The 24,860-nt window shown below is 39.9% G+C and overlaps 1 non-coding gene across 1 annotated transcript; it reads left to right on the forward strand.

Moving 5' to 3' along the window:
- The first annotated feature begins 24,510 nt into the window (after positions 1–24,510).
- On the forward strand, positions 24,511–24,617 carry LOC120262741. Its single transcript, XR_005536994.1, has one exon. It is a non-coding gene; the product is annotated as a small nucleolar RNA R71 (small nucleolar RNA).
- Positions 24,618–24,860: the final 243 nt, after the last annotated feature.

A 24,860-nucleotide genomic window follows, 5' to 3' on the forward strand; every position in this document is an offset into this window, starting at 1 on the left:
GAATACCTCTAGATAATTTATAGATTTATTTATTTATTTCATTTCGAATAGAATTTTAAAGTTGTGATTGATTTGTTATTATATATTAGACTTTATTATTGATGTTTAGATTTTTTTAAAGGTATAATTCTCTAAATAGTCCCTTTACTTTTTCAAACTTATCCTTTTAGTCCCTCACTTTAAATTGTAACTTTTTAGTCACTATACTATGTTTAAATAAGCCATGTCAGTCCCTCTTTTGATGGTTTAAGATTAGGATTTAGGATTTAGGGGGACTAACATAGTTAAATTAAAATTGTAGAAAGACCAAACGGTTATAGTTCAAAGTAAAGGGACTTAAAAGGTAAGTTTGAAAACATAGAAGGACTGTTTAGGGAATTATACATTTTTTTAAAACAACGGAAAAAGAAAGTTTGGGTTGGCGTTTATTTCACAAATTTTCGACTTTAATATATTTTGCAATTTCTTTGTGTTTATATTAAGTTATATTTTTAATTATTAAAGCTAGAGATAATTTGACTAAATATACCTTTTAAAATTAAGAAAAGCTTGGTTTTGGGAGAATTTTTATATGTAGGTCGACCTTCATGTCACTCAACCCATCTGAATATATTTTTTTTGGAATTTTTTTTGGAAATTTTTTAGACACTACATGTATAAATTTTTAAATGTTTATATTTTTTTATTGTGAAGTCAGCACTCTCTTAATCTTGTCTTTAGTTCCACCGCTGCCTAGATCTTCATCCGGTCGCATAACGTAAATATTTTAACTTTGGGTAAACTTCGTTTAGCCCAAAATTAATTAAAATGCTTTCTAGAAGAGCTAAAAGCTAAAAATCCCTTTACACTTGTTTATATCCTACAAATTGCATGTCTTGAATTACTTTTTAAACTAAATTGAAAATGAAAATAAAATCCCGAATTTTTTATTTAAAATTTAATATACTATTGTATTTTGGGAAAGTAAAGGCAAGGAAAGAAAAGGAAAAGAAGGAAAAGTAAGGAAAATTTTAGTAAAGAAAAAAAAAAGAAGGTTTGTTGGATAAACCTAGTTTCGTGAAGGAGGAGAAAGGAAAGGACATATCATCCTAAAGAGCCAAATTTGGGAGCTATAAAAGGTGGCTTTCAAGAATTTTAAGGGTTAGAATTAATCATTCTTGTCCCTTTCTTAAATTAAAAATATTTATCCAAAACAATGGATGGGTTTAGCTCAACTCTCGTTAACTCTCCGTTTCATTTAGTTTCCTTCACGAACCCTCAATCAAAAGTATACCAAATGTAATTTCTAAAATGAGATTATCCATTATTTATTAATTTATTAATCCAAAATAAGGGTTTCAAAAAGCTAAATATGCTAATCTCATCGTTTCAATGGAGATACTCTAAATTGATAAACCTCAATAATCCTTGGTATGCAATTAAAACTCATATATTCATCAAATTCCTCAAAATTTTATATAAATTCGTTCATGAAAAAAATGGAAGAAATTGATCTTGCATTTTCTTTTTTTTTTCTTTTTTTAAAATGCCAATTACATGAATAACAATCAAAATTGTGTTGGGAAAAATTAATAGTGATTAGCATGCAATTAAACAACACAAAATCTAACTAAAGTCAATAAAAGAGTCAGAACGATCTAGCCTGGGATTAAGCGTGCAAAGGAAGTGTCCTGATATTGAACTAGCCTCCTTCGTGCAAGATGGAACTGCCTCACTCCAATGCCAGGACACTTTAACCCGTTAGAAAGACCTACTCGTTGCATAGCACATTCATCGAGGAGTTGTCATTCAACTATCACCAAGGTTCATATTTCTTAAGCAGCAAAGATCTTAGAAGATCTAAAGATATAAAAGCTGAGGAAGAGAAGAAGTCACACTCTATGGTTAGGGTACCTTATATAATGGGAGATCATCGAACGATTTGAAAAGGAGCAATTGAAGAGAATCAATTATCCAAGGAAAGAATGAAATAAGAATCAACATTCTAAGGAAAGATTCAATCATGATCAACGATCAAAGGAAAGAATCAATTAGCATCATTAATCCTTGGAAAGAATAAATCAAGGTTAGTAATCCAAAGAAAGAATAAATTAGTATTGTTAAATCATGGAAAATAAAAGATGATATTGATTTCATGATCATTTAAGATTATTGACAAAATAAAGTAGAATAAATCAAGGCCATCACATGACTAAGTTTGGGTGTATGAGATGGCATATATTAGCCAATATCCAACAATCCCCCACTATGCCCACAACTTAAAAAGATATGTATAAAAGCAACAATAAAGTTTCATGAAGCTTTGAAGAAAATTTAAGAAAATAAATTTAGTTACATAAATAATTTAAACAATGGAATACAAAGATGAATCAAAGTCATGAACATACAAGAAGACACAAGAATGAATGACCTAAGCCTTGGATTTTTCACAATATCAAGCTAAGGTGTCTTTAAAGACTTGAGCCTTAACATTTTATTAAAGCTTCCAACTGATAGGAATAGTAGTGAACTAGGGCTTGAACTACAATTCATTGAATCAGAATTCAAATTTAATGAGGATCTCGTGTGACACTTGAGCTAAACAGGATTACCATGTTATTTGGCCATATGCTCGATATTATTTTATGGAGATAATTAGAGAGTTTACTCGAATACTCTCATAGATACTACCTGACAGCTATCTCTACATAGGTGATATTTCCAAATATATTTGTAGTATAATATCTCACTTAAAACAACTTTTGATCTAATTAAGAGCTAAGCTCAACCATAAATCACTACATGAGAGCACACACCCTAGGAATAAGGTAATGATATATATCTCAAATGTATGTATGGTGACCTCCTAGTCAACCAATCGATAGCTTCCCTTTGAACTTCTATCTTGGGATCTCCATTCAAATTAAGATTACTATTGTTATTAACATGGGCTAAGCCCCATTCCCCTCGATGCTTCAGCTATCATTTATCTCTTTAGCCCTTTAGTCAAGCAATCTTTTTAGCCCTTTAGTCAGGCAATCCGCAAGATTTAGCTCTGACTTTACATAGTCAATACTCACAACTTTGTGCTTCAAATGTCTCCACACTGACTTGTGATGGATCCGCATATGCTTGTTCATCTTGTTGTTAGTGCTTTCACACTTGCACAATTCAATAACATATTTTGAATCATAGTATATAGCTATAGGTAGCATAGGAGAAGGCATAATAGGAATCACAAAAAGCAAATTCCTAATACACTCAATCTTAGTGCATGTAGAATCAAGCACAATAAATTCAGCTTCCATGGTACTCCTAGCATTGAGCTTCTGCTTAGCATATTTCCATTAGATAGCTTCTCCTCCAAGTAAGAATACTTCGCATGAGGTTGATTTTAAATCAACTTTGTCAAATATCCAGTTAGCATCGATATATCCCTCTACCACACTAGGGAATCTAGTATAGTCCTATTCAAAAGACATAGTCCCCTTTAGGAATCTGAGAACCCTCTCAAGAGAAATCCAGTGTTCTTGATTTGGGTTACTAGTATATCTACCCAACCTAGATAGAGGGAATACAATGTCCTAAGTTCTATTTGAAAGTTACATGAGAGGTCCTATGATCTGAGTATAGAGATCCTGATCAACAAGTTCACCTTTGTTTTTTAAGATGCACATTGCGATCAAAGATGTAGCAATAGGTTTGTAATCTAGATATATATATTTCTGCAACATTTTCTCAGTACAGTGAGATTAGGATAAAGTAATGCCAGATATAGATTTAGTAAGCTTGATTCCTAGGATCACATTTGCTTTCCTAGGTCTTTCATGTTAAACTTATTACTTAAGAATTTTTTGACATCATTCACAAGATCTAAGTCAGGAGAAAACATAAGCAAGTCATCAACATACATGCACACAATCATACATTTGCCATCCACCAATTTGCGATAAACACACCAATCCAAGTTGTTTACAACAAAATTATAAGAGATGATTATTGAGTCAAACTTAGCATGCCACTGCTTAGGGGCTTTCTTAAGTCCATAAAGAGATTTTACAAGTTTACAAACCTTATACTCTTGTCCATGGATGACAAAGCCTTCAGGTTATTCCATATAGATCTCTTCCTCCAAATCACCATTTAGGAAAGCAGCCTTTTCATACATCTGATGGATTTCAAGGCCATAGGTAGAGCCAATAGCTACAAAAGTCCTAATATAGGTAATGCGAGCTACAAGTGGGTAAGTGTCAACATAAAATAATTCCTTTTTCTATTGAAACCCTTTGTCAACTTACCTTAGCCTTGAACTTTTCAATAGATCTATCATGTTTAAATTTCTTCCTGAAGACCCATTTACAACCCAATGGCTTATTCCAATGAGGTAGGGATATAAGAATCCAAGTATTGCTACTCATGATTGAGTTATACTCATCACTTATGGCTTACTTCCAAAATAATGAGTCAATAGAAGCCATAGCTTCCTGATAAGTGATAGGAGTATCCTCTACCATAAAGGTAATAAAATTATCACCTAAATTCCTTTCAATAATTCTCCTCTTCTTCTAGGTTCCTCTATAGGAATAAGGACTGATCTAGAAGAGGAATCAGCCACCAAAGGTATAGAGGAAGTAGGACAGACTACTGATTTCAAAGAGAAAATGTTCTCAAAGTAAACTGTATCTCTAGCTTCAATGATGGTGTTTCTAGATATCTCACTCACCTATAAGGTAATAAATAAGATTATACCAACATTGCTATCTAGATCATATCCTATAAACACTGTGTTAAGAGTTTTGGAACCTATCTTCCTTGTTTTAGGATCAGGGATTTTAACCTTAGGCAAACACCCTCACACTTTGAAGTAGTTAAGCTGTGAAGGTTTTCCTTTCCAAAATTCATAGGGTGGAGTACTACGATCCTTAAATGGAATCCTAATTTAAGATAAAGCAAACTAAGAGGAAAGCCTCCCCCCACAAGTTCTCGGGTACCCCAGAACTTAATTACATGGCATTTACCATGTCCATTAAGGTTGTATTTTTCCTTTCAGCAATTCCATTTGACTCAGATGTATAAGGCGCAGTAAACTCATGCGCAATGCCATTTTGTTCACAAAACAAAGATGTGGCATTTGAAGTGTACTTACACCCCTATTGGATCTAAGAGTCTTAATGATTTTTTCTAATTGGTTTTTGGCTTCATCTTTGAAAATCATGAATTTGCTAAGGGCTTCATCTTTGGATTTAATAAGTTAGGTATAACAAAATCTACAATTATCATCAATGAATGTAATGAAATATCAGTTTCCAACTCTAGTAGGAGGTCTACAAGAATCACAAATATCACTATGAATCAAATCAAGTAAATCAGAATTTTGGTTAATGTGTTGGAAAGGCTTCTTGGGTAGTTTGGCATGAACACAAATTTGACATTTATAATCTTGATCTATTTTGGATTTAGGAAGCAAGTCAAGGTTCATTAACCTTCTAATATTTCCAAAATTCACATGACCCAATCTTCTAAGCCAAACTTCACAAAATTCAACATTTAAGACAACAGATGAAGAAAAGGAAAAATTAAAACTTTTATTAAGAGATAAATCAGAAGGTTCACAAACATTGAGTCTAAACAAAGCACCAAATACAAAGCCTTTACCAACAAATAGATTTTCCCTGGATATTACAGGACGATTTGACTCTAATACAACTCTATAACTAGATTGCACAAGAAGAAAACCACTAATAAGATTTTCCCTAATGTCGGGTAAATACTGAACATCTTATAAAGTGAGGACTTTTCTAGATGCCATCTTCAAGTCAATTCACCCTCTCCCTATCACATGTGCTATTGATTCATTTTCTAGAGTCACACATCCTCCACTTGAGACCTAGTAAGCAAAGAACCAAATGATCAACACAAACATGGACGTTAACACCAGAATCAAGAAACTACTCTAAGTTTTAATAAGTCAAATTTATAGAAGGAACAAAGGAAACTGACCTAAAGTGAGACTCAGAGTAGGGTGCACCCATCTCAAGCATATGTACTTGTAGTTTGGGTAAACCAGAATTTTTCTTGACATGTTCATTCTTCTTAAAGAAGTAATCTCGACCAATATGGTTGGTTCTACCATAAACAAAGCAATGTTTATGGTTTTTCTTAGAAAGTTTAGGAGTAGATGATTTGGATTGCTACGAATTTTAAGGAAGAGAGTGAAGAGGTTTTCCCTTGGCCTTAAATAATTTCCCTTTAGGGGGAAATGATGACAACCTCTAGGATGTGAATTCTTAGGGCAAGCACTATTTTTAACTAAGTAAACTTGGCCCTTATGAGGATCAGCACTCTTAGAGAAAATTCGGTTTGCTTTCTCAATTTTAATTGTATTGCAGACTCCTATAAGGTTCAAGGAATCAATCTTATGTCTAAGACCATTAGCAAAACCTTACCAAGATGGTGGGAGCTTATTCAAAAGAATAGATATAATGTGGCTCTCATTATAAATGTTGCCACACTTCTCTATTGTAGTAAGGTAATCCTGAAAAATGTGAATTTATTCTCCCATGTCAACTCCATCTACCATCTTGTATTTTCCAAACTCTATACTTAGATGGCTAATTCTAGTGCCATTATTAGGACCATACTCCTTTTCTAAGGCAAGACAAATATCCTCAGCAGTATTAAAATCAAATATTTGTCATAAAGATGATCAGAGAGAATGCTAAGGATTCTATGGTGACAATGAAAATTAATCTCTTCCGGAGTTTTTCTAGGAGTCAAAGAACTAGAGATTTGATCTTTAGTTGAAAAGATCAATGTCGTGGTCCATCTGGACTAGCATCAGAGGAATCATGATCAGAGTTTAGAGCAAGGGATGTGTGCAGTCTTAAGGTGAAGAGCCAAGATTCGGCTTGGCTTTTTCACCCCTTAAAGTTAACCTTACTGTCAAACTTAACAAGTTTGCAGGGTGTCATATTGTGATTCAAACATGATCAGTAGAGTGTGTGATAATTGAGGTTAAGGGGAAACTAAAGTGGGAAAAATTAACCAAAATGACAAGCAAATTCCTATAACAAAGATTTCTTAGAAAAATATGAATAATAAAAAGAACAAGAACATTAACAAAATAAGAATTGGTTGATACTGATGAAGTAATAATGACTAAGTAATGTATGTATATATCAATTCAGCAGGATAGATAAAGGCATGGAAAGTAAAATGCACTAATGGAATTTAAAATATATATAATGAAACTCAAATGATATAATGGATATATAATAAGTTAATAGAGGTATTGCTTTTGCTATAAATCACAAAATGGATTGTCAATATTCAATATTAGTCACACAATTTAAAAAAAAACAATTTAAAAGAAATTTATCAGATTAAAATTTTAGATCTCAAAATATATAATGCATGTAGGATTAGGAAAGCATGCTAATATTTAGAAGATTAGTTCAGTGTTAGATTGTTGGGGAAAGTTAATAGTGATTAAAATGCAATTAAACAGCACAAAATCTAATTAAAGTCAATAAAAGGGTTACAATGATCTAGCCTAGGATTAGGCATGCAAAGGCACTGTCCTAACACTGAATTGACCCCTTCCATGCAAGATGGAGCGGCCTCACTCCAATGCCAGGATACACTAACTTGTTAGGAAGTTCTACTCATTATGTAGCACATTCTGTGAGGTGTTGTCATTCAACTGTGAAGAAGGTTCAGATTTCTTAAGCAGCAAAGATCTTAGAAGATGTGAAGATGTAAAATCTGAGGAAGAGAAGAAGACACACTCTAGGGTTAGGGATTCTAGGTCCTTTTATAATGGGAGATCATTCAATAATTTGAAAAGGAGCTATCATGATCAACGATCTAATGAAAGAATAATTTAAGGATCAATAATCTAAGGAAAGAATCAATCATAATCAACGATCTAATGAAAGAATCATGATAAGTGTCTAAATGTATGGATTTTTTTATATGTATTTTATACACTTAGCATGTATTTTGTTAAGAATTGATGCCCGTTTTGTGCTTAATAGTGTGTTATTTGCTTTATAGGGCATAGAGAAGCCATGGAGAACACGAGGACATGATTATGGTGAAAAAAAGGAGAAAATCAAGTTGTGTAATACTGTAGCAAATTTACTGTAGCCGATTACTGGAGAGTTTTCGAAACAGAAACTTTTGCCTAACTCATGCAGCCTCCATACAGGTCCTTATCAAACCCGTATGCCCCCGGGTATTAACCCCGGTATACACCAATTTCTCATTATTTGAGCTAAGTACGGTCTTCATACGGCTTCCATATGTCTTGTATAGCTTCGGGGGTATAAAAGGAATCTTCTAGGGCTGGACAAGAGGATTCTTGGCCACCATTAGAAGAGAAGAAAACCTAGAAATGATAGCGATCTTTCAAGGCGAATTTAAGGGCTTTTGATTCTTCAAAGCATCATCCTTCAAAGGAGAGATCCATGATAAGCGCTTGTGTGATAAGAATGCGAAGTGTTCTTTCCTTATGATGAGCATTACTTTAATCAGGTTTTAGCGCTAATACTTGTGCATTTGTATTACTTTCATGCATATAGGGTTGTGAAGTCAAATGTTAAAGGAAAAAGCCAATGTAGATCGTGAACGAACTATTTGGAGGAAATCTTGAGAAGGGTGAAACGCGAAGACATAAGTCGGGTTCAAGATCCGAGAATGTGTGCCAACCTCAATGTATTCAAGCTAGCACAATGGTTTTGAGTGGCACAAAGGCAGTCACATTCGAGTATCCCGGCTTGTGCATTGATAACAAGATCTTCACCAATGAGGCCGGTTATTGAAAAAAGCAAAGCAATCTACGACGTGAACGTGTGCCCGTTGACGTTACCTCAATGAAAATATGGATTCAAGAGTGTTTTCGGGCCGGTATTGTAGCAGGTTACTGTAGCAAATTATTGTAGCAGGTACTGTTCACAGCCGACTAAAAAAGAGAATTCCAAAGAATCCACATGGGCATGTGGAAATTATCCACGCCCGTGCGGAAATTATACAAGCCCGTGTGGCAAATCCACAGGGGCGTGTGGATTCCTGATTCCAACCCTATTTAAGCTGCGATTCAGCCTCGATTTCAGCAATTCTTTTCTCCATTCTTTCCCAATCTTGAGAGGGGCCTGCGGCTAGGGATTTGAGAGGTAATGGCAGGACTTTTGGAGAGGTTTTTCAGCTTCAATATCGCATTCCACTTGGAAGAAGGTTATTGGGAGAGATTTTGCCGACACCGATCCAGTGAGGTGTGTCCTAGGATGGACAAGGGGACCTTTGGAGAAGACGAGGCTTGTCCACAAGACCATCGTCATGACTATCGAGGGGGTTTTCTATGGATTACTTGTTTTTACATTCGATTTCATTGTTGATTGTAACTAGCTCCATGGAGAGCTAAACCCCCTAGTGGGTGCTTAGATTTGTGAACCCTAGGAATTATTTATTTCATTAGATCTTCTATTATGCTTTCATTAATTGATATTTTATTTGAGTTCCAATCTTGAATTCTTGATTGATTGAATCATCCCATAGAGTGACACTAGGGTTGAGAGTTCATATTGGTAACCCTTGTGAGTGACTGACACACCACGAGGGTTAGACAAAGCTAGTTTGGAGAGGGTCGAGAGGATGAGTCGAGAGGTAGCGGAGCGTCTCCTTTCCTCTCTGATGTGATTTATCCTATCTCCATTTCCTTGATCTCCTTATGGTCATAGTAGAGTGAATGGGTTAAGGGATGACCTTTCGCTGGGGCTTAGTTGCAAAGGCAGCAGAGTGAAGCGTTGAAGTGATTTTAGCACCTAGGGCTTAATTGTGACTAGGGACCTCTCACCTGGACCAAAGGGTTAGGTCTATTTCTAGGAAGAGGGTTTATCACTTGGAATCCCTAGAACTCCATGCGATTCTATCCGAGTGCGAGGTATTGAGATTGTTCGATTTCTCCTCCGGGGCATGGTATAGAGTTAGTCACGGTTGACTTTAGATTTGGGATCATGTATTGAAGGATTTCCACGACTCATTAATGCATTAGTTGGGAGGCATAATAGTCGGTTTTACACTTGAACGATTATCCTAGGCGGAACAATATCCGAGTACCCCATTTATATCGATTGCCTTATCTCTCACTTACTTGTGCTTTTCTCTATTGTTTCTTTTATTCTTGTTTACATTATATCTTGTCAACACAATCATTATTCATCTTCACTTTGTTAAGAAACAATTTAATTATTTTTACTCCCTACTCCCTACGGATACGATACCCACTCACCTGGGATTTTATTACTCGACAAACCCGTGTACTTGCGGGACATACGCAATGGCCATTGTCAATCTACCACTAAGGAAGAAAGCATCCATTTTATTCCCAAAAGCAAGGGCCATTTTCAATCTATTTTCTCTCAAGGGAAGTGTTAAGCAGTGGCTTCATTTCTTGCCAAAAGCATCCATCACGACTTGGAATGAGATGGTCGAAGCTTTTCTTGCTACTTCCCTCTAGGAAAGTCGGCCAAGCTTCACAATGAGATATTGTCATTCCTGCAGATGGAATTGGAATCATTGTTTAAGACATGGGATCGTTTCAAGGACCTTTTGCGGAGGTGCCCACAACACGGATTTTCCGAATGGATGATCATTCAAACTTTCTATGATGGGTTGAATCTGAGTACAAAACAATTGCTAGACGCCGCCGCGGGAGGTACAATGGGGAGTAAAACCCTTGAAGAAGCCCAACAGTTAGTAGAAGACATGGCCATGAACAGTTATCAGTGGAATGCGCAGGAAAGGAAGAAGGTGGCTGGGCTCCATGAAATAGATACAGTCACTTCTTTGGCAGCCCAAGTGGAATCATTTAGTAAGAAGTTAGACCTTCTAACTTCGAATAGAGTGGCGGCTGTGACTACTTGCACCGGATGTGGTGGAGGACATGCTCCCTCTGATTGCCCGATCTCTATTGGTGATGTATCTTCGGTGGAGAAAGTTGACTTTGTAGGTAATGCAATGAGGAACCAAGGTAATCCATATAGCAACACCTACAATCAAGGTTGGAAGAATCATCCCAACTTTTCGTGGAACAACCAAGGACAACCAAAGGTCATGGCACCACCAAGTTTCCAACAACAACAAGCCCCAAACATGGAAAATAAAGTGTCCAGCTTGGAAACCCAAATAACCGACTTAGAGAAAGCCTTAACTAGATTTGTGAAATCATCGGATACACGCTTCCAATCGATCGAGGCTAGACATGGGCCCGCGGTCCTGGCCGACCCGACCAACAGGCGGGTCCGGGTTGGTCTTTGGCCGAATCGTAATCGGCCCGACCAACAGTACCGACCCGGCGGTCCTGGCCGGCCAGACCAACCCGTCGGGTCACGTGTCACCGGAGGGTGACCTGGACCCGGCCCGGGTACAGTGCCAAACCGGCGGGCCGGGCCAAAACCCGCCGGTTCACGGGCCGGCCCACCAGGTTTTTTATAAAAATTTAATACTTTAAATGAATTTATAAATTTATAAAGTTATTAATATAATTTTAAATATAAAACAAAATATCCAAAACAAATAATAACAAACAAGTTGGTATGTGATTGATTTTATAGGGAGTTGTTATGCAATTTGTTTGAAATTAGTCGATGTGGGACTAAATTACAATAGTAAAAGACTTGTTTATTGATTCTAGCTTTTAGTATAGCAATTTTGTCCAAACAAAATTTATTGATAGATTGGTTAGAGTAGTATATGATTGGTTTTAATGGTATATGAAGTCTTGAGTTCAAATCATGGTGACCACAATTGTTGTTTTTCATTTGTTTTAAATCAAATCTAAACTTTAAAATTTTAAAAAACTATTTAGGATAATTTCAAATAAATCACAAGAATTAAAAACTTTTAGTATTAATTTATTTTTTTTAAATGCTTATTATTGAATATTTTGATAATGTTTTAAAAGATGATACTTGTTAGTATAGGATTAAATTTAAATATTTTCAAGAATCATACATTTGATTAAAAGGGAACATGAGACGATGGAAATTGAAAAAAAAAATTATTATATACGAAATTTAATTTTCTATAAAAAACAATTAAATATATAATTGAGAAATTAAAATAATAATGTTTATTTTTTACCGTTATTTAACATTATGTTATGATAAATATTTTTTAACATAATTTAGTTTTCTTAAATTAAAATATATTATTAACAAAATTTTATTAGTTATTTATTCATCAGGATTTTGGTGAATATTATAATTTTAAGTTAATAATGTATCTAGAAATACATAAAATTTTAGAATTTTCACCCAAAAATATACAAAAATATGTATGAAAGATTATGGTTTTAAATTAACAATAAGGTTATACTATTACACATCAATGACATTATGTTTTTTTTTATATTTATTTTAAATAATATTAATAACGGAGATAAGTAATACATATAAAATCAATGGATTATAATGTTGAGTAACACAAAAAATGTTGAGTAATACCCTTTTTTTATAATGGTTGCTACTAACAATTAAAGTAAATAATTTGACACAAAATGCAAAAATAATGGAATCTAAAAGGGTATATATAATTAAACAGAAAGTGAAAAACTAATTTTTTATTCTTTTTAAAGTATGTTTATATATTTTTCCTTTCTTTGATTAAACAAGGAAAAAGTTTGGGTTGGTGGATAAGGTGTATGAGGGATGAAAAGGTCATGGGTTCAAATCTTTGTTGCTTTGAATCTAAGTTTTAATTAAAATAAAAAAGGGGCTCAACCCGCTGGGATCGGCCCGGGTGACCCGGCGGGTCAACCTGCCTGGTTGCCGGGTTGGGACAGCCCCAACCCGTAACCGGGCCCGCTACGATGCGGGCGAGTTACGGATTACCGCTCAGCCCGGCCCGCCCGCCGGGTCAGCTGAACCGGCGGGTTTGGGCGGGTCGGTTCTGGGCCGGGCCGGGCCAAAAGACGGCCCGTGCACCCCTCTAGTCGAGGCTACACTTCGCAACACCTAAAAAATCAAGTGGGACAAATTGCGAAGTCTCTATCGGAAAGACCATAGGGAAGCTTGCCAAGCAATACCAAGACCAATCCACGAGAGCATGTGAAGTCGATCACTTTAAGAAGTGGTCGTGAGGTTGAAGGTAGGCTCCCAAGTGAGAAGACCAATGTTGAAGCACCGGAGGTCGTAGAGGTTGAGAAGGGAGCAACCAAGGAGAAGGAGGTGGCACCCCCACCTTACAAGCCAAGAATCCTTTATCCCTCTAGATTGAAGAACGACCAAGTGGACAAGTAGTACAAGAAGTTTCTGGGTTTGTTTAGGCAACTACATATAAACATTCCCTTTGTTGAGGCATTATCCCAAATGCCGAGGTATGCCAAGTTCTTGAAAGATTTGTTGACCAACAAAAGGAAATTGGAGGAGAGTGCCTTCGTGATTCTAGATGCATCTTGCTAGGCGGTCTTGCAAAAGAATATGCTGAACAAGAAGAAAGACCCAGGAAGCTTCATCATTCCGTGCAACATTGACAACTTGGGTGAAGAAATGGTATTGGCTGACTCAGGCAACGTCATGCCATACTCCTTCTATTAGAAGTTAGGCTTCGGAGAGCCTAGGTCCACTCAGATGACATTGCAATTGGCGGACTGAACAGTGAGAATCCGAGGAGCATCATTGAAGATGTGCTTGTCAAAGTTGACAAGTATATATTTCCTGTAGATTTCATGGTGCTGGACGTCGATGAGGATGCAGATATTCCTTTAATACTTGGAGGCCATTCTTGAGCACTTCCAAGGCATTGATCGACATGGACGGCGGGGAGGTGACACTGAGGGTTGGAGACGATAAGCTCACATACCGCCTCGCCGAAGCCATGAGACATTCTCTAGACTTTGATGATACTTTTTACTTTCTTGACACTACTGATGAGATAATTAATGAATACATGCAGGAAATATTTAATCTGAACCCATACGAGGGGTTGCTAGACCAAGAGATGGATAATGAAGAAGTAATGGCGCTTGGTCTAGAGAAGAAGGTACCATCTACTCCGGGGATCATGAAGAAAGTGCTCCGAAAGATAAAGCGGGGGAGGAGACAACACAAGAAACACCCCAAGGCTATTAGGGATGTTCGCGAACCGAACAAGTTGGATGAACCTTTGTTAGGCGGTACCAAGCCCAATAACTTCCCCTCTACCCTCAAGAGACTTTGCTCATTATGCTTTCATGTTATGGGTAAGAGGGCAACTTTCATCTATGAGCCCCCGTGAGGTAAGACAAGGTACGTCAAGCTTAGTGATGTTAAACAAGTGCTTCTTGGGAGGCAACCCAAGTTTTTACTATTTTCCTAGTTCTTAGATTAGAGTTTGCATGAATAAGCTTGAGTGTTGGTGTCGTGATTTTTAAATGCTTTTGCCGTGATTTTTCTTGTGGAGTTTTGATGTCATCGTGTGCTTTATTGTGTTTTGGCGGAGAATTTTGGTCGATTGAGCTTATTTTCAGTGTTTTCTTTGGGTAAAGTTTCTTTGTAAGGCAGGCTTTGAGTTTATTTATATGTTTAACAATTTTCTACAGAGCCTGCAGTGTTTTCGAAGTGTCCAGAGAAAACACACGCCCATGTGGAATTTCCGCACGGGCGTGCGTTTTCGTTAAGAACTCATCTAGAGAGGGCACAGGGGCGTGGACTCGCCCCTGTGAATGACCTTGTGATGGTCCACACCCGTGTGGAATTTCCGCACGGGCGTGCGTTTTCCTGCAGAGACTTATAAATTTATCCCGAGAAAACACAGGGGCGTGGACTCGCCCTTGTGGATGACTCTCCCATAAACACACGGGCGTGAGTAATTTCCGCACGCCCGTGTGGATCTCTACAGAGAGTTTCTCTTCCATCCCTAGAAGACACAGGGTCATGCGTCTGCCCCTGTGAACTGCCCAGTAAGAATCCTCGGCCGTGCGTAATTTCTGCAAGGGTGTGTGAAACACTTTGAGAGTTTTCTCGGTTGGACAGAGAAGTCACAGGGACGTGCGTCTGCCCCTGTGGGACAGGTGCATGGGCGTGGGTATTTTTCGCATACCCATGCGGTTGCATTCAGAGATAGAGGAGTGGTTTCCTAAAAGCACACAGGGGCGTGTGTCAACCCCTGTGACTCTCCTATGGAGGTGCATGGGCATGGGTAATTTCCGCACGCCCGTGTGGATGTGCAGAATTCCAAGAGACGCGAGTTTCCTTTAAAAAATCTCATTGAATCTTTCATCTGCTACCCCTCTAGACACTGAAAAAATACTCTTGATCAATTTCTTGACCTCTCACCGATGTTTTAGAGGGATTTCCATTCAATTTCCATGCCGAATTCAAAGTTTTCATACCCATTTCATCGGTAAACCTTTTGCTCTCTCTCTTATTCTCCAATTCTTGTTTTTATTGGATTAAAAGTGTTGAGTTGCGGCAATTTTCACTCTATAATGGTTTATGCATGTTTAGAAAGAGTTTAGACGTGGTTTTAAGGTGTATTTTTGGGAGTATTGATATGCAGCCATGAGATTTTCACGCCCCGCAGATACACACGAGCGTGTGGAATTTCCACACGAACGTGTGAAATTGTGCAGTATTATTTCCAGAGCTTCGTTGATCGCTTTCTCATCAATTCTTGCAGCTATGGCACCTCATTCGAAGAAGCAAGAAGTTAACTGTCCCAGGGAGACCCCACCTGAGCCAGTACACATGGAATTCTTGAATCCCGAGCATTAGGCTGGATTTGAGAGATTATCACCACTCAGTTTTGGTTAGTCTCGCATTGTGGATTTGAGTGTGCTAAGAGAGATTTGGCAAGGTGATGAGCTAGCCGATGAGATTGATGAGATATTAGCAGTGGGAAGCTGGAGAAGATTGTTGACGCTAGAGGTATTAGCGTCTTTTGGGTTTGATCAGTCATATGGGAGTTTAGACACTGTGGATGCTATACATTTCCTAGCATTCGGACATCTGTTTTGCATGAGTGTCACTGAGTTCTCGGATCATATGGGCTTGTACAACGAGAGTTACACAGGTACAGAGGAATATGGACGCTTGCCGACGGATTTCCCGGGTTCATCGACTCCGCAGGAAGCGTACTGAATTTTGTATGGACATGGACAGCATGAAACGAGAGTGGCCAAGGCCACCAGCCTATCTCGGCTGAGCTATAGATACTTACACTCGGTCCTCAGCAGGTCTGTGTCTGGTCGAGGTAACAACACAGCTGTTTTGAGCAGGCAGGACTTACTCCATTTATACTCCATGGTCTACAATGTGCCTATTCACCTGGGGCACGTATTGGCAGACGTTTTGAGGCATTAGGGCTAGGTTGTGAGAGTGGGAGTATTAGTAGCTAGTCCTTACGTCACTAGACTCATCTTAGGGATGGGTTTTCTAGACGCTCTACGAGATGCTGAGAGGATAGTCGTACCTTCCACTCTTGGAGTTGATACGATTAGGATGATGGGATTGGTGCGTAGATGTGGGTCTGGAGCATACATTATAGCTACTGCCACCCCAGAGATCGCTAAGGGCGGAAAAGATGCAGTGGAGGATTCCCAGCAAGTTCCCGAGTCTTAGTTTGCACAGTCGGGGACCGGAGCACCCTTTGCAGCACAGGAGACACTTTGGCGCTCGGTGCCTATTTTTACTCCTCCTCAAGCTCATGATCATATTGAGAGGCTCAAGAGTGATGTGAGTATATTATCGTCTGAGATCACGGAGATTCGAGTGATACATTGACAAGTTCCCCTTGCTTATATCCCGCAAGTGCACAGGCTTGTCGAAGTAATAATTCCGGGTGAGCGGGGTCGAATCCACAGGGAGTAGGGAGTGAAAATACTTAATTTGATTCTTAGCTATGTGGAAGATCAATTGTGATAGGTGTGAAACTGATTCAATTCTCAACAATAAAATCAACAAGTGAAAGAGCAAAAGTAAGAAGAGGGTAAGGCAATCGATAAAGATGGGGTACTCGGATAATGCTTCACCTAGGATAATTACTTTAAGTGCAAGAACTCTCTATTATGCTTCCTAATTAATGCAATGGTGAGTCGTGGAAATCCTTACATACATAGTCCCAAATCTAAGATCAACTATGGCTAACTCTATACATGTCCCGGAGGAGAAATCGAACAATCTCAACACCTCGCACTCGCGTAGAGTTGTAATGAACTCTAGAGATTCCAAGTGATAAATCTCTTCCTAAATATAGACCTAACCCTTTGGTCCAGGCGTAAGGTCCCTAGCCACAATTAAGCCCTAGATACTAAGATCCTCTCAACGCTTCACTCCATTTCACGCGTAACTAGGCCCAAGCGGAGGTTCATCCCTTAGACCACTCACTCTATTATGGCCGCAAAGAACTCAAGGAACGGAGGTAGAATCTATCACGCCCGAGGGGAAAGGGGACGGTCCTGTACCTCTCGACTCACCCTCTCAACCCTCTCCAACCTAGCTTTGTCTAACGCTCGTGGTGTGTCACTCACTCACAAGGTTACCAACAAGAACTCTCAACCCTAGTGTCACTCTAGGGGAAATGTTCATACAATCAGGCATTCAAGGTTGGAACTCACAATAAACATCAATTTATTGAAAGCATAATAAAGAAGTTCAATGAAACGAATACATCCTAGGGTTCACAATCATCCAAGTACCCACTATGGGTTTAGCTCTCCATGGAGCTTAATATAATCAAAGAAATCGAATGTAAAAGCAATGAATCCATAAAGAAACCCCCTCGATGGTCGTGTCGATGGTCTTGTGGAGAGTCCTCTACTCGTCGTCCAAAGATTCTTTCGTCCGGTATAGGATACGCCTCGATCGAAGCTCCCCTACCAACCTTCTTTCTAATGGAATCATGATGTCGGAGCCGTAGAACTTCTCCAAAACCTAGGCCAATACCCCTTGAAACCATAGCCAAAGTCCTCTCACAAGTTGGGGAAAAGATGGAGAAAATAATATTAAAATCGGGGCTGAAATCGGCTTTAAGTAGGGCTGGAATCGGGCGACTCCACAGGCGTGTATGATGTCACACGCCCCTGTGGAATTTCCACACGGGCGTGGATAATTTTCACACGCCCGTGTGGATTCTCTGTTTCTCTGATTTCTCGGATGGGCTGCTACAGTACTTGCTACAGTGTTTTGCTACGTTGCCCTACTACAGTACTATACCGGAAATACTCCCGAATTCTATACTTTCATTGGGGTAACGCAAACGGGCACACGTTTACGTCGTGAATCACTTGCCTCTTCAATGATGTGCACGTTGGTGGATCTCTTGTTCTTATATGCATAAATCAGAATGTTCGAGTGTGACTGTCTTTGTGCCCCTCCAAATGAATGTGCTCACTCGAATACGAGGAGGTTGGCACACACTCTAGCATCTCACAACTGACCTATGTCTTCGCGTTTGAACCTTAGCAAGATCTCCTCCAAAATAGGTGCATTATGATCCACATTGGCCTATTTCCTTCATACTCGGCCTCACAACCCTACCCTACCTGCATAAAAGTAACATAAAAACACACATATTAATGTAAAAACCTGAGAAAAGTAATGCTCAATATAAGGAATGAACGCTTCAGTATTCATATCGCATCAAGCACTTATCAAACTCCCCACACTTAAGCTTTTTGCTTGTCCTCAAGCAAACATTAAAAACATACGTGCATTGATGAAGAAAAATATTGAAAGTGCTTGGCCTTAGGTTCACCAAGGTATACAAAGAAAGTATTCTACAAGTAAGGAAAATTTTCAACACTAAATACGAAAAAAATCAATGCTCTAGCTAAAAAAACTTGAATCAAAAAGGACAACAAACCCGAATTTTCGTGTATGTGTGTGAACTCACTCAAAAACAACCCAAGGTATACTCCTCAAAGTTCTAAGTACAAAGGGACTTATTTATCTACAAAAAGTGACAAAAAAATTTAAAAAGATGGTAGTAGCTTCACACATACTCTAAGGTAGCCCTTTCCAAAGCGGCCGCTAAGGTGGCTTTCATACTTTCGAGGTGGTAGCTCTTTCTACCCGAGTGGTAGCTTTCACTCATCCTATGAGATAGCTCTTTCTCTCATTAGGGCATAACTAGTAACCGACTTGTTAAAGTAGCTTCATACTTCATAGGTGGTAGCTCTTTCCACCCAACAAACACAAATAAACAATAAAACTATTTTGTTCCTTCTTTTCATTTTCAAAATATATATATATATATATTTGAGTTTAGCACAAGAAAATAAACCTAACTAGTCCCTTTAACATCGAACATGAGTTTCCAATAGAGTTCAAAGAGTGAGTAGTGAGCTAAGTGTAAATCGGGCAAAAATTCCTAAAAATTCAAGCAAGAACTAGAGTATGAAAATATTCAATGTTAACAATTCTCCTAGACTTAAGAATACAATCATTGAAACTACGGTGAACCGCCATTGGCTATGTGAGCATATATCAATCAAGAACAATAAAAAAGATATCATTCAAAATATATCATTACAATCATTGCAACTACGGTGAACCACCCCACACTTAAGTTGTACATTGTCCTCAACGTACACATGCAAGCTCACTCAAAATATATCATTCAAAAATAGATGTGGGAGAAGCAATCAAAACAATACTCCCCTAACTCCTAGTGTTGCGTTTGATGAAGCCAATTCATTGGGGGTAGTGTTCCAACGGGTTGTGAAGCTCGCACAGCCAAGTGCCAAAGCACCTTGGCCGTACCCATGACTAAGTCTCAATTTCCAAGAAGACAAGACCATCTGCACGCACACACGAGGGGATTCAGTGAAGCTCAAGAAAAACAAAAATAACTCGAGTGTATAAAAGATGAAGCAATGAATACAACTCGATAATGCAAAATAACATAAACTCAGAAGAAAAAATCCTTTCTAAGTGAACAAGTCTAAAAAAACAAGAAAAATAAGATAAAGTAAAAATGCATGAAAGTAAAAGGAAGGTCAAGTTTCGAAAGTCGCTCTCGGGTCTCACTGCTGCTGCTGCTTTGAAGTGGAAGCATATAGTGGGTCCTCACGGTGCTTTGGGGGTCGAGGGATGGAGGTCTTTGGAGGTCTTGAAGATCCGGGTCTCGAGAAATCTCGAAGGAAATCGAATCGGGGCCATAAGATTTGTGTCTTGAGCCAACTGCAAAGCCCGGAGCTCCTCTATCTCAGTCTGAATCTCTCTAACATCGGTTTCCAGCCTCTCCATACGATCATAGGCTCGAATACCCGGTGCTACAGAAGATGGAGGAGCCTGCTGGATACCCCCCGTAGTATCTCCTTCGCTTCTGGTGGTCTCAGTGGTAGCTGGAGTGAGAACATAAACCCCTGGCCCAAACCTCCGTACCAACCCCATCATCCTGATCGTATCGAACGTAAGAGCGATGGGCACAACTGTCCTCTCAGCACCATGTAGAGCGTCGCCCAAACCCATTCCTAGAATAAGTCTGGTGATATAAGGGCCCGCAAATAGTAAACCCACTCTCGTCGAATGACCCTGGTACTGCAAAACATCTGCAAGAATGCACCCTAAGTGAAGTGGTACATTGCGAGCCATGGAGTATAAGAAAAGCAGATCCAGTCTGGTCAACGCGGCTGTGTTATCTGCTCGACCTATCATGGACCTGCTGATGACTGCGTGTACGTATCTGTAACTGAACTGGGACAAACTAGAAGCCTTCGATAATCCCAGTTCATACTCCCCACGCCCATACAAAATCCTGAATGCATGATATGGGGTGACTGACACTAGAAAATCTACTGGTAGTCGGCCATACTCCATGGTACCTGTATAAGCGACATCATACAAGCATGTCCTAATCGAAAACTCAGTGACGCTCATAGAGAATGGATGTCCGAATGCCTGAAACTGTATCGCCTCTGTAGTGTCAACTCCCCCATGTAGCAATCGAAACTCAAAGGACGCTAAAACCTCTAGCGTAAGTGTGTGGTAAGCTGGTTCACTAATTGTCAGCAGCCTCCTCCAGCTTCCCACTGCCAGCATCTCATCAATCTCATTAATCACCTCATCACCCTGCTGAATCTATTTAAGCACTTGTAAATCCGCAAAGCAAGTCTGACCAAACCCGAGTGCTAAAAGTCTCTCGAAGCGAGCCTGATGCTCGGGGTTCGAGAATTCCATATGTATCGGCTCGGGTGAAGTAAGTCTGAGGCACTTAACTTCATTCTTCTTCTCTCGAGGTGCCATAGCTGGAGTGCAAAAGACGAAAACAGTAAAAAATCTCAGAAGCAATATACTGCAGAATTCCACACGGGCCTGTGGATATTACCCACGCCCGTGTGGCTCTGCAGAGCGTGAAACTCCCGCACGGGTGCACAACAAATCTTAACAATTCAATTGTAAAATCACTTCTAACTGCTTACTACACATCCATCATGCATGAAAACTCGTATTTAAAAGCATTCAACCCATGAAAAACCATAATTGGCGAAGAAAAGAGGATAAAAGGATTACCGAAGAGATGACTATGAAAACATCTAAAATTCGGTAAGATTAGTGAAGAAAATTCCTCCAAATAGCGACGAAGGGTCGAAAGATAATCGGGAACCATTTTCTGGAGACTGGAGATGAAGAATGAGATGGATCACAAGGTTTTTAAGGAGAAAATCGTGTGTCTTAGAATTCTGTGTATCCCCACGGGCGTGTGGAAATTACCCACGCCCGTGCGCCTCACTTCGAGAGCGCCACAGGGGTGTACACACGTCCCTGTGCCTTCTCAGGAAAATGCTCCCTTGACTCTTACTGATCTCACACGGGCGTGCAGAAAATACCCACGCCCGTGCTCCAGACCCACGAGGCGAGGGCCTGCGCCCAGTGGCTTCCTGGTCATCCCGAGAAAAATATCAAGTTGCCCACGCCGCGTGCGGAAATTCCCCCAGGCGTGGGCATTCACTGAGCCTCAACTCACGAGGCGGCCGCGCCCTGTGTTTTCTCGGGATGGAGGGAGCAACCTGCAGAGTTTTTCACGGGCATGCAGAAATTACCCACGCCCGTGCGTGGTTCACAAGGTCATCCACAAGGGGCGAGTCCACGCCTGTGTATTCTCGAGAAAAATCGCCCAACTCGGCGGGGAAGGCACGCCTGGGTGTGGAAATTACCCGCAGGCGGCGCTGAGTCGCATGGTGCGTCCACGAGGGCGGCCTGCGCCCCTGTGCCCTCTCGAAAGAGTTCACGAGTACACCCGCAGGCGTGTGGAATTTCCACTGCCTGTGTGGTTTCTCTGGATGACTTAGAAAAAAACTGCGAGCTCTGCAAAACTAGCACTGAACATGTTTACACACTCAGAGCCTGCCCTATTGTGCAAAGTATACCAGATAAAAACACAAAATAGAACTCAAACGACCAATCTTTGCCAATTCTCAACAAAACATACAATGAATTCTTTTAAAAACCCACAATAAAATCGCAGCACAAGCACTCAAAAATTGAAACACCAACACTAAACAATTTATTCATGCAAACAAACTAAACTAAAAATACGAAAAAACAGTAGACACTTGGGTTGCCTCCCAAGAAACGCTTGTTTAACGTCATTAAGCTTGACGTATCTTTCTTACCTCACGGGGGTTCATGAATGAAGGTTGCCCTCTTGCCCATAACTTGAAAGCATGATGAGCAAAGTCTCTTGAGGGTAGAGGGTGTACTATCGGGCTTCGGACCACCTAGCAATTGTTCGTCCAACTCCCTTGGCTCATGTACATCTCCAATAGTCTTGGAGCATTTTCGGTGGCGTCTTCGAGCCCTCTTCATTTTTCGGAGCACCTTCTTCAAGATTCCCGGGGTAGATGTTTCCTCTCCAGTCGAACCAAGCATCAATACTTCTTCATTGCTCTCCTCTTGGTTGAACAAACCTTCATACGGATCCGGGTTGAACATTTCCTGTATATATTCATCAACATTTTCATTAGTAGTGTCTAGAAAATACAAAGTGTCATCAAAATCGAGAGAATGCCGCATGGCTTCAGCAAGGCGGTAAGTGAACTTATTGTCTCCGACTCTCAACGTGAGCTCTCCGTCGTCCATGTCAATCAATGCTTTGGAAGTCCGCAAGAATGGTCTCCCAAGTATCAAGGGTACATCTGCATCCTCATCAACATCTAGCACTACAAACTCAACCGGAAAAATATACTTGTCCACCTTGACAAGCACGTCTTCAATGATGCCTCTCGGATGTCGTACCGTTCGGTCCGCCAATTGTAAAAAGTCATCCAGTGAGGCCTAGGCTCACCCAAGCCTAGCTTTTGGAAGAAAGTATATGGCATAGCGTTGATATTTGCCCCGAATCGCCAATGCCATTTCCTCGCCTAAGTTGTCGATGTTACAAGGAATAATGAAGCTTCCGGGTCTTTCTTTTTGTTCGGTATGTTCTTTTTTGCAACACCGTCGAGCATGAAACATCAAGCACCATCGAAGCACTCTCCTCCAATTTCCTCTTGTTGGTCAATAGGTCTTTCAGGAACTTTGCATACTTAGGCATTTGAGCCAAAGCCTCAACAAAAGGAATGTTGATGTGGAGTTGCTTGACCAAACTCGGGGAACTTCTTATCTTTGGTCATCCCTTGGTCATTCTTTAATCTAGAGGGATAAAGGGATTCTTGGCTTGAAAGATGGGGATGCCACCTCTTTCTCTTTGTTTGCTCCTTCTCAACCTCTACGACCTCGGGTGCGTGTTCTTTTCGGCTTTTTCACTCGGAAGCCGCCCTTCAACCTCATGACCGCTTCTCAAAGCGATCACCTTCACATGTTCTCTCGGGTTGGTTTTACGTGTTGCTTGGTAAACTTCCATGTGGCCTTTCGGAAAGAGATTTACGCAATTTGCCCCACTTGATTTTTCAAGGTTGTGCAAGAAGGCGCGTGTGATTGCGAGTGTAGCCTCGTGATTCAAACCTTGTATTTACCGATTGAACAAATCTAGCCAAGTGCTTCTCCAAATCCGTCATTCGGGTTTCCAAACATGAAATTCTGTTTTCCACTTGAGGGGCTTGTTGTTGTTGTTGGAACCCCGATGACCCCATGGTCTTACGTGGTCCTTCATTACTCCATGAAAAGTTGGGATGATTCTTCCAACCTGAATTGTAGGTGTTCTTGTATGGATTCCCTTGAGGGTCTCATTCCATTACCTACAAAGTCGACATTCTCAACTGAAGAAACATCACCAACAACAATTGGGCAATCGGAGGGAGCATGTCCTCCACCACAACCGGTGCAATTGGTTATGGCCACCACTCTATTCGAAGCTATAAGATTTAGCTTCTTACTCAAACTCTCCACTTGGGCCGCCAATGAAGTTACCGCATCAATTTCATGGAGACCGGCCACCTTTTTCTTATCTTAAGCGTTCCACTGGTAGCTATTTAACCCCATTTCCTCAATCAATTGACGAGCCTTGTCGGGGGTCTTGCTACCTAAGGTACCTCCTGCCGCCGCATCCAAGAGTTGCCTTGTACTTGGGTTCAAACCATTGTAGAAGGTTTGAACAATCATCCACTCCAGGAATCCGTGTTGCGGACACTTGCGCAGGAGTTCCTTGAACCTTTCCCACGTCTCAAATAGAGACTCCAATTCCAACTGCATAAAGGATGAGATCTCATTCCTAAGCTTTGCTGATTTTCCGGGAGGGAAATAACGGGCTAGAAAAGCTTCTACCATCTCCTCCCATGTAGTGATTGATGCCCTAGGCAATGAGTGTAGCCACTGCTTTGTTTTCCCCTTTAAGGAAAATGGGAAGGCTCTCAATTTGATGGCATCATCCGTCACACCATTTATCTTCAGCATGTCACACACCTCGAGGAAGCTCTCTATGTAACTATTTGGATCCTCATCGGCCAAACCGTTGAATTGTGC

This window comes from Dioscorea cayenensis, chromosome 5, assembly GCF_009730915.1.
Source record: "Dioscorea cayenensis subsp. rotundata cultivar TDr96_F1 chromosome 5, TDr96_F1_v2_PseudoChromosome.rev07_lg8_w22 25.fasta, whole genome shotgun sequence".
Taxonomy (NCBI): domain Eukaryota; kingdom Viridiplantae; phylum Streptophyta; class Magnoliopsida; order Dioscoreales; family Dioscoreaceae; genus Dioscorea; species Dioscorea cayenensis.